Source organism: Bombyx mandarina, chromosome 13 (genome assembly GCF_030267445.1).
Source record: "Bombyx mandarina strain Sakado chromosome 13, ASM3026744v2".
Lineage (NCBI taxonomy): Eukaryota > Metazoa > Arthropoda > Insecta > Lepidoptera > Bombycidae > Bombyx > Bombyx mandarina.
The window spans coordinates 4,572,120-4,582,386 of NC_143220.1; positions in this window are offsets into that span (position 1 = coordinate 4,572,120).

The following is a 10,267-nucleotide window of genomic DNA, read 5'->3' on the forward strand; positions in this document are numbered from 1 at the left end:
TGGCAAATTTATGTGGTTCGTTGCCTTTTTTTTAATAACCCTGATGTGTTCATTATCTGAGGATATGTCTAGTTTGACCAAGATAAGACTCGACATATTATCTGCAGTCTATTTTGTAGATACCAGGGTGATTTATTATTCTTACTTAATCTAATATAACTATCGTTGGAAGTGCCAGATCTAATAAAGTTGAAACGTTTCAGCAAAAACATTGTTTGACTAATACTTTAAGGTCTCCATTCGGATATTGAGCTTATTCAAAATGGTTAATGGAGACTTCTTAGTAATATGAGTTGAGTTTTTACTATTTGTTGTGCGTAATAAATTTTCCACGGTTTATCATGGTAACCTATTTTTTTTTATTGCCCTTTTCGACAGATGAGCATACGGCCACCTGATGGTGAGTGGTTACCGTCGCCCATGGACTTCAGCAATGCCAGGGGCAAAGCTAAGCCGCTGCCTACCGAAATACCTAATACGAAAATTGTAAAATACTAATGGTGTAAGTGGCGCAAACGCTTATAAAGCCAATGCACAAATTTAAATCCATCGGGTAGTTCTTCCAAATGCTGCATCTAATCGAATGTACTTCGATGTAATCTAGAGCGTCGTGCAATGCGATACGGAAGCTATTATCTGAAAAAGATAAGTGTGATCACAAAATAAATGGTTTGGAATATCTTAAAAATAGTTCTATGATATTTGAAGTAGGGTCTTGCTGATAGACAGAGTATATTATAGTTCAGTGAACACCAGACTTCCTTGTTTGTTTATAAGTCGCATAATAATCAAAAATAGTCTCCGAATGTAACAATGCTTGGTCTTAGACCGTTCATAACCATGTTTGACGTAACTCGGCTGAGACAAAATTTCCAGAAAGTCTAAATCTATATATATAAAAATGAAACCCGTTTTCCGTTGTCACGACATAACATGAAAACGGCTTGACCGATTTGGCTAATTTTGGTCTTGAATTATTTGTTGAAGTCCAGAGAAGGTTTAAAAGGTTAGATAAATATAAAAATATTCGGAATTAAATAAAAATAACAATTTTGTTTTTCCTTTGATGTGTCCCCCGTCGCGTCGGACGGATTCCTTTTGTTTGTTTTAAGTTTATCTTAAACAAAAGTTTAGGTCTTTTACTTGTCGATTGAGGCACTACGAAGTCTGCTGGGTCAGCTAGTTTTATATAAAACTAGTGACCATCCCTCGTATCGCTTCGGAAACATTAAATTTTATTATTGATAGCTGAGTCCCGCTATGTTACCCGCGGATATTGTCGTACCGCGGGTGACCCTGCGGGGCGAAGCTAGTCTTAAAAAAGTAGTCTAAGTTACTCATTATATCGTCAGCTACCTATCAGTGAAAGTCTCGTCAAAATCGGTCCAGTCGTTCCAGAGATTAGCCAGCACAAACAGACAGACAGACAAAAATTGTAAAAAAATATATTTTGGTGTATGTACATACCGTATATATGTTCATATGCATGTAGTAAAAAGCTGTTATTTCAATATTACAAACACACACTCCAATTTTATTTATATGTAAAGATAGCTGAATTTATTTTAAATTAACAGCATTAATAAGAATACCTGTGTATTCTAGAAGTTGATCGGCAAGCGCGAATTTGATCCTGTTGAGCTCATATACATTAATTTCCACCAAAATAGGGGCAATGCAAGTAACAGCCACGCTCAATACAATTGCCGAAACTCTGGCAGATACGTGCAAGTAATCCTGAAATTAATCAAAAACTCATAGAGATATAGATCTATATTTATATGTTCATCTGCTTGTTGCATAATGTTTAGGAACCCTTTGATTAAAATAACATAAATACAACGAATAAATCTGTTACTATGAAAGGATGCTTTGGGAATGATTTCGTGTAATTATCCATATCAACGTAGCCATATAAGATCCTCTCAGCTGTGTGGATATTTTTCTAAGTTAGATAGATACCAACTAGATTATTGATGAGCTTTGAATATAACCAAAATGTAATTATTAACGTAATGTCTGCAACTAATCTTCTGTCTACCGAATTAGAGATGAATTAAAAACAAAAATGGTTAAAACCTTATATACACATCTTAGGCGTACTTTTTTAAATAGCTGTAAAAGCTTCACTTTGTATTTTATTTTGTATTGTTGTTTTTTATTTGTATTTATTTTCGTGAACTTACCAAATTCTCAGCATTTATAATACAATAGTAGACCAGGAACAATATTTTCACAAACAGAAAAAATAAGTTAAATATCATCTGAAACAGTACATTCGCAAATAAAAAATATAATTACAACACAAGGTTTTTGTAAATGATAGATATTATGCCCAATGACGGTTTTTCGGACGTCGGTCAGAAAATATGGGTATACCCATATTTTGACTAATTATGCGCTCTGTTTGTATTGCGAGCAGTTCTTTAGGTTTCGGTTCAATTGAGAAATAGAGATGGTGCTGCCAATGGTGTAAGATGACAGCCTGTAGGTAGGTTCATATGCCCATCAAATTACAGTTAAAAGCTTCTCATCGTAAGTGGAATAACCTGTTTTCATAAATAAATAAAAATTGCTTATATGGGTGGACGAGCTCACAACCCACCTAGTGTTAAGTGGCACCTGGAGCCCATAGACATCTACAAAGTAAATGCGCCACTTACCTTGAGATATAAGTAGGTCTCAAGTGTAGTTACAACGGCTGCCCCACCCTTCAAACCGAAACGCATTACTGCTTCACGGCTACAATAGGCAGGGTGGTGGTACCTACCCGCGCGAATTCACAAGAGGTCTTACCACCAATAAACCATGATACAATGAAATAATTACTTACTGTAGTCCGAGTGCCTTTTATTGTTAAATCAACGTTGGCTTTGATATGTCTATAAGTAGACAAAAAATTGTAAACTGAATTAGCTTTCCCTTGCTCAGATAGGTCAAACGAATCCAAGTTGCTGACCAAAGTATTTTTGAGTGATCTCACAGTGTTCCAAATTAATTCGTATTTTATAATCATCGTGAAACTGCTAAATAACACACTCAAAGACATTATAACCGTAAAAACGTAGCTGTGTGATAAGCATTTACTCCTAATAATACAGTATAATAGTGACGAAGTTGTTTGAGTAATTATAATAATAATTAAAACGATATTTGTAATAACTAATTGGAAATCTAGAGGCCCTTTAGAATTATGACCATTAATTTTCATCATTTCTGTACAAAAATGAAGGAATTTGGCTTGCCCGGTACTCAATGACGTTATAATGTGTATGAAAAACTCAAGCATAATAACCGAACTATGAAGCGTAGTTTCCGTCGGCAAATCACTAGAAAGCATATTTTTTTTTATTTTCTTTTTATTGCTTAGATGTTTGGACGAGCTCACAGCCCACCTGGTGTTAAGTGGTTACTGGAGCCCATAGACATTTACAACGTAAATGCGCCACCCACCTTGAGATATAAGTTCTAAGGTCTCAGTGTAGTTACAACGGCTGCCCTACCCTTCAAACCGAAACGCATTACTGCTTCACGGCAGAAATAGGCAGGGCGGTGGTACCTACCCGTGCGGACTCACAAGAGGTCACCTACCACCAGTAAATATTTAAATGAAAACTTATTCCCATAAAAAGCAGGACTATACAATAGACTTTGGTCATTAGTAACATTATTCTAGAGGTACTGCTTCTAAAATACAATCCGCAGAAGAGACCTAGATACATTATAGACTTGATACTGCATAGTTTTTCCCGGTAATTGATTTTTGCCGACATTTTTCAGGAATTTCGCTATTTACTGAATCTCCAACTTTAATAATAGTATTTATTAAACAGTAAGTACTGTACGGTGAAAGCGGAAATTCATTAAAATTCGGTTAGAATACTTGCGATGTAATAATTTATTTCTTTAGTAAGAACTAGCGACCCGCCCTCACTTCGCTTCGGAAACTGTAATTTATTATTGATTTCTCCACTATTTAATGTATGTTATTATACATATAAACCTTCCTCTTCAATCACTCTATCTATTAAAAAAAACCGCATCAAAATCCGCTGCGTAGTTTTAAAGATTTAAGCATACATAGGGACAGATATAGGGACAGAGAAAGCGACTTTGTTTTATACTATGTAGTGATAATATTTGTTAGCCTTTATCTTAATATTTATTATTGAAGATAGAATACAAATAATTTCATATCACATTAAGCTTTCAGGTAGCAATACATAGCTTAATACCTACATAGCAGCAGTTTCTCGATCGCAATACTAATAAAAAACCTTTTACATTAAGGCTTTTGGCATTTCAGGGCCGATTAGATATCATTATTAGAGTATTATTTAAAGGCGATACTGTTGAATAGTGATATTTTTGTAGTTAATTGCATTGATATCTTATCTACAATTATTAGGCTTATCTTTATCAGATAGGTCGATGGAAATAGTAGAATCGAATACAAATTTGTAGCATACATAAGTGGCTTAATTTTATCCACGGCACTTATTTTTTATCACTTTCTAGTACAACAATGCGTATCAACAATAATTGAAAATAGTCATTGTTTAAAAAAATAAAATCGACCATCAGACCAAAATGACAGTACCATATGATAAAATTAAATCTGCTCTGAGTAAATTCGTTCAGTTATTATTTTCAATCAATGTAGTACTATTTGTTCGATTTGTATTTGGCTTTTATACGAAAATTGGATCCCGGAAATACTTTCATATTGCTACTAAGATTTGGATTATAACTCTAACTATTTTTAGAGTATATTTTCAATGCAGAAACTTCATGAAATACCCTAGTTATGCCTTAATATTACATGATTTTACTTGCGCGGTAGAGTTGGTCATTCTCTGCATTACATCGTCATTGGGAGGTGAACAACACTTCTACACTTACTGCTCTGAAATGGCGGAGCTGATCGACAACAGAAAAAACAAAAGAGCAAGCTACTTTACAACGTCCATACTTCTTATCGGTTTTATCATTTTGATAATTCCAACTTCAATTAGTTGTAAGAAAATTTCAAATGCTCTTTCAATGCTTATTCTGAACATTTTTAATTATGTATCCTGTTTTATGCATCATTTAACAATTATTTACGTTTTTGAACTACTTTGGAGAGAAATCCGAAAGTGCCGTATTAGTTTAGAATGTTTGGAAATTATGTCTGTCGATGACAAAATAATGAAGATTGAAAACTTCTTAGATTCTTACAAGAGAAGTTTGGATAGCTTGAATAAAGCTAATGGTGTTATGATTCCAATGGTGAGTATATACTTTACATATATGAAGCCTACGAAATTGAAGAAGTGAAGACTTGCTATTATTCATAAAAAAAACAGTATTGGCAAGGTACCACATGAGCTACCGGTAATGGTCACGGGGTGACCTGAAAGGATTCAAGCTGCGCCGTACGTTATCGTCACTCTAGCACGCTGGCAGCAGTAGGATGAGACGACTCGGCGGAGGCTGTGGTCCGCGTTGAGGTCCTCGGTGCCGTCGACACCGGAAGTTTTTTTTTTTCTTATTGCTTAGATGGAAGGACGAGCTCACCACCCACCTGGTGTTAAGTGGTTATTGGAGCCCATAGACATCCACAACGGAAATGCGCCACCCACCTTGAGATATAAGTTCTAAGGTCTCAAGTAAAGTTACAACGGCTGCCCCGCCCTTCAAACTGAAACGCATTACTGCTTCACGGCAGAAATAGGCGTACTGTGAAAGAACAAACCGGTCGGCGGTGCATCGTGATCTGACCCAGCAGGTTATCCCGGAACACCAGCGCATCGGCCCGGGCGGCCTGACGACCAGTCCTGACCTGACCAGTCCAGGAGGCTGAGGACCAGTCAGTCGAGCGTCTCCGGGGTAACGCCGCGAGTTTGGTTGTAGTGTTGACTGCGGAAAGCCCCCTACATACGTCTGGTGGGTAGAGCTCTAAAAACATAATTGAGCCCGCAGTCCGCTCCCAAAATCTGCGCAAACCCTCGCTGCTACGTGAGCTTGTTTAGACCGTATATATGTATCAAGATTTTTCGCCGAAGTTTCCCCGAAGTTTTTTCCCCGGTCGAAGTTTGTAACAGCTGGTTCGCTTCCAGATAGTATGGATGATATCTGCTCAGTAGTGGACAATGTGATTGTAGAAAATAGATGAGGAAAAATTCTCAAAGCACTCCCCGTGAAACAAATTGTCATTGTCATTATCAACATTGTTATTTTCAGATGGCATTGGCCTATTTTACTATCATCGCTAAAATCGTATTCTTCACGTACAATATTTTATCTCTGCGAGGTTTTAATGTGAGTATATATTATATAGAGTATATATATGAGTGAGGCTATAATTTTTGTTGTGCTTTCAAGCGTCACTATACTGTGCTTTAAGCTCGCATAATCACGGGTGGTAAGCTAGCTTAGTAATAATATGTATCATTAATAAATAACATCATAATATGTATTATCATCATAAGTATCATTAAATACGTATCATACATGAATTCACAGCCACGCAATACAATACAATGCAATACAATACAATACATACAATGCAATTGAGACATCAACTCAGCAGTTATTCATAGTTATAGATATGATCTAATCCACGCTTATTAGAGATGAACGTGTAAAATGTAGCGATGTTAGAGTATCTTGTGACACCGCATCTGTAGCCACTACACTTTATAATTAAGACGTACCTATTTTTTTTCGTGGGCAGTAGGCCGCACCTCATGGCGTCCTCAGTGGTACCGCTAAAGCCAGGCGACCATGAGTTTCTCTAACTTTGTCTCCTAATAAAGCACATTCAGATCCCTGATCCAATTTGATTGTTCTGTAATCGATTATTTAGAGTCGATTATTTGGTTTTTAAGACAAGATGAAAGAAAGCACGGAATAATTCTTTTTACGCAATCGTACTGAGCGTTTTATTTAAGGACACTTAAACTATGTAGTGCAGAATCAAGGTGTGTCTCATTAAAATCTGAACTCTCCTCTTCTATAAATTAAAATAGGCTCTTAATTTTTAGATTTTGGTCCACGGAGATTCATGGTTATTGTCGACGAGCATTGCAATAATATTTATCTGCGCACCGGCGTTGCTTGTCGAATTGGCCGCCAACGAGGTCAATAAAATCCAAAATTTATTAGCAGTTGAACTACTCAAGATGAAAGGTGACTTTGCATAATAAAATCTTCTATCTTCTAATTATTATATAAAAATGAATTGCTGTTCGTTAGTCTCGCTAAAATTCGAGATCGGCTGGACCGATTTGGCTAATTTTGGTCTTGAATTATCTGCGGAAGTCCGGAGAAGGTTTGAAAGGTAGATAAATATGAAAATGATCGGAATTAAATAAAAATTACAATTTAGTTTTCCCTTTGATGTGTCCTCCGTCGGACGGATTGCTTTTGTTTGTTTTAAGTTTATTTTAAAGAAAAGTTTAGGTGTTTTATCTATCGATTGAGGTACTACGAATTCTGCCGGGTCAGCTAGTACTGTATAAATAGGTTTTTATCAGAGGCGATTAAATGTATTTCTCTTCAGCGATCGTATATATACATATACGTAGCAGAAGAAGTTGAGACATCAAGCTGCTGCTTGATAGGTCTGTGGTTCGTCAATGTTGCGATATTTAAAGACTCGGTTCCAAATGCGTCATGAAGTTGTTCACTCACTTTGTACGAGTGGAATTGAGGTCCTTATCGCACATTTTGTTTGCGGGCCGAGAGGGGCGAGACGGAAAAAATTGTAACAATGAAAAAAAAACAAAAAACCAAAAGACGTATTTTTGCAGTGATTTCTGAGCCATTCGCCGATTTCCTACAAAACTGAAACTTATTTATATCGATCCAGCTTGCCGTTAATATCGAGAATATAGAAAATTATTTTACATATTATATTTAATAAATAGTTACCTAAGTAGAGATATTTTTTTTACTATATTTATTTACAGAATTTTTTCTGCAATACAAACTTTATACGCATTTAATCAGAGCTTATGATTCATTTAATTAATATACTTACTTAGTCTGGCCATAAATACTGTTACAATTAAAAATAAACAAAATATTACATTTGAATTTGGAATCTGGAATTTTTACATGAATGCTCATTGAGTTTTCTCATTTTGGCGCCAATACATTGTACAATATTTTGCGATATTAAAATGGAGTGGGGTGATAAAGAGAACCGAATCGCTGTGATTGCATTACACAAAGTAGGTATGGAGCCAAATGCAATTTTTAAAACTCTCCATACGCTTGGTATTAGAAAAATGTTTGTGTACCGGGCTATTAATAGGTGCAATGAGATCTCCTCTGTTTGTGACAGTAAAAGATCTGGCCGTCCACGTAGTGTTCGTACGAAAAAGGTGGTCAAAGCAGTAAGGGAAAGAATTCGAAGAAATCTTGTCCGAAAGCAAAAGATTTTATCTCGGGAGATGAAGATAGCACCTAGAACCATGTCGCGTATTTTAAAAGATGACTTAGGACTTGCAGCCTATAAGAGACGTACTGGTCATTTCTTAACTGATAATTTAAAAGAGAATAGGGTGGTAAAATCGAAACAACTACTGAAGCGATACACAAAGGGAGGTCATAGAAAAATTTTGTTTACGGATGACAAAATGTTTACAATTGAGCAACATTTTAACAAACAAAATGACCGTATTTATGCTCAAAGCTCTAAGGAAGCTTCCCAATTAGTCGACAGAGTGCAACGTGGGCACTATCCGACTTCAGTGATGGTTTGGTGGGGTATTAGCTATTAAGGAGTGACTGAGCCATACTTTTGTGAAAAAGGTATCAAAACATCGGCACAAGTGTATCAAGATACCATTCTTGAGAAGGTAGTGAAGCCCCTTAACAACACCATGTTCAATAATCAAGAATGGTCCTTCCAGCAAGACTCGGCGCCAGGTCATAAACCTCGGTCTACGCAGTCTTGGTTGGAAACGAACGTTTCGGACTTCATCAGAGCTGAAGACTAGCCGTCGTCTAGTCCCGATCTTAATCCGCTGGATTATGATTTATGGTCAGTTTTAGAGAGTACGGCTTGCTCTAAATGCCATGATAATTTGGAGTCCCTAAAACAATCCGTACGATTGGCAGTGAAAATTTTTCCCATGGAAAGAGTGCGTGCTTCTATTGATAGCTGGCCTCAACGTTCAAAGAATTGTATTGCAGCCAGTGGAGACCACTTCGAATAAGCTTTTTATACTTAAAATTATTTTATATTTATGTATTAAACGAACACATTGTAAAAGTAATAAATGTTATTTGCAATATAAATTTTTGTTTTTTCCTTTGTCTTAGTATTTATGGCAAGACTAGGTATACTAGCTCTTTTGTTTTCTACTTATTCATTAGTAATTACAAACATAAAAATCTATATTTTATATATTCTTTATTAGTAATTTATGTAAATTACCAGATCTCGTACATAATAGAACGTGATTGCGACCTTGAAAAATGATATTTAGGTCTCAATGGTAAAGTGCAATTTCTATCTGTGCGTGCTCTCATGGCGCTTTTAGGTACCTCAAGTAAATCTCTTTTACCGGATACCAAAAAGTTAAAGATGATGACAATGATGATACATGAACATTTAGATAGGAACTTTATTAAATCTAAACACTACTGGTGGTAGGACCTCTTGTTAGTCCGCGCGGGTAGGTACCACGACTCTGCCTATTTCTGCCGTGAAGCAGTAATGTGTTTCAGTTTGAAGGGTGGGGCAGCCGTTGTAACTATACTTGAGACTTTAGAACTTATATCTCAAGGTGCGTGACGCATTTACCTCGTAGATGGTCTAACTACGAATGAACTTGTTATATTTTCAGATGACAAATATCGCGCAACATTGTACGACGCGCTGGATTATATCGAGGTTCGTTCAGTTAAATCCATGATTTGGCGGAATTTCCCGATGGACCTGAATCTATGCGTCGGCTTCATTAATCTGATCATAACTTATGTGATAGGATTGTTGCAGCTCCTGTATTAAGTTGTTTTGTGTATCGACGTTTGGGAATTCGGTTTCGATGTTTCAAATATTTACATTGTCCGTTTTCAATTCAATCAATCGTTTAGCCTTGATAAATACAAGTACATTTGTGTTGCACAATCAATGGTTTGGTATTTGGCTTTGCTAGGGTCAGTGTTAGCAACTCTCCGGTTGAGCCCCGCGAGCTCACCTACAAACGTTAGGGCGAAGCTGAAATAGCCTCTCAAGGCTATCAGCATAGGTAGGAAAAAAAAAAAAAAA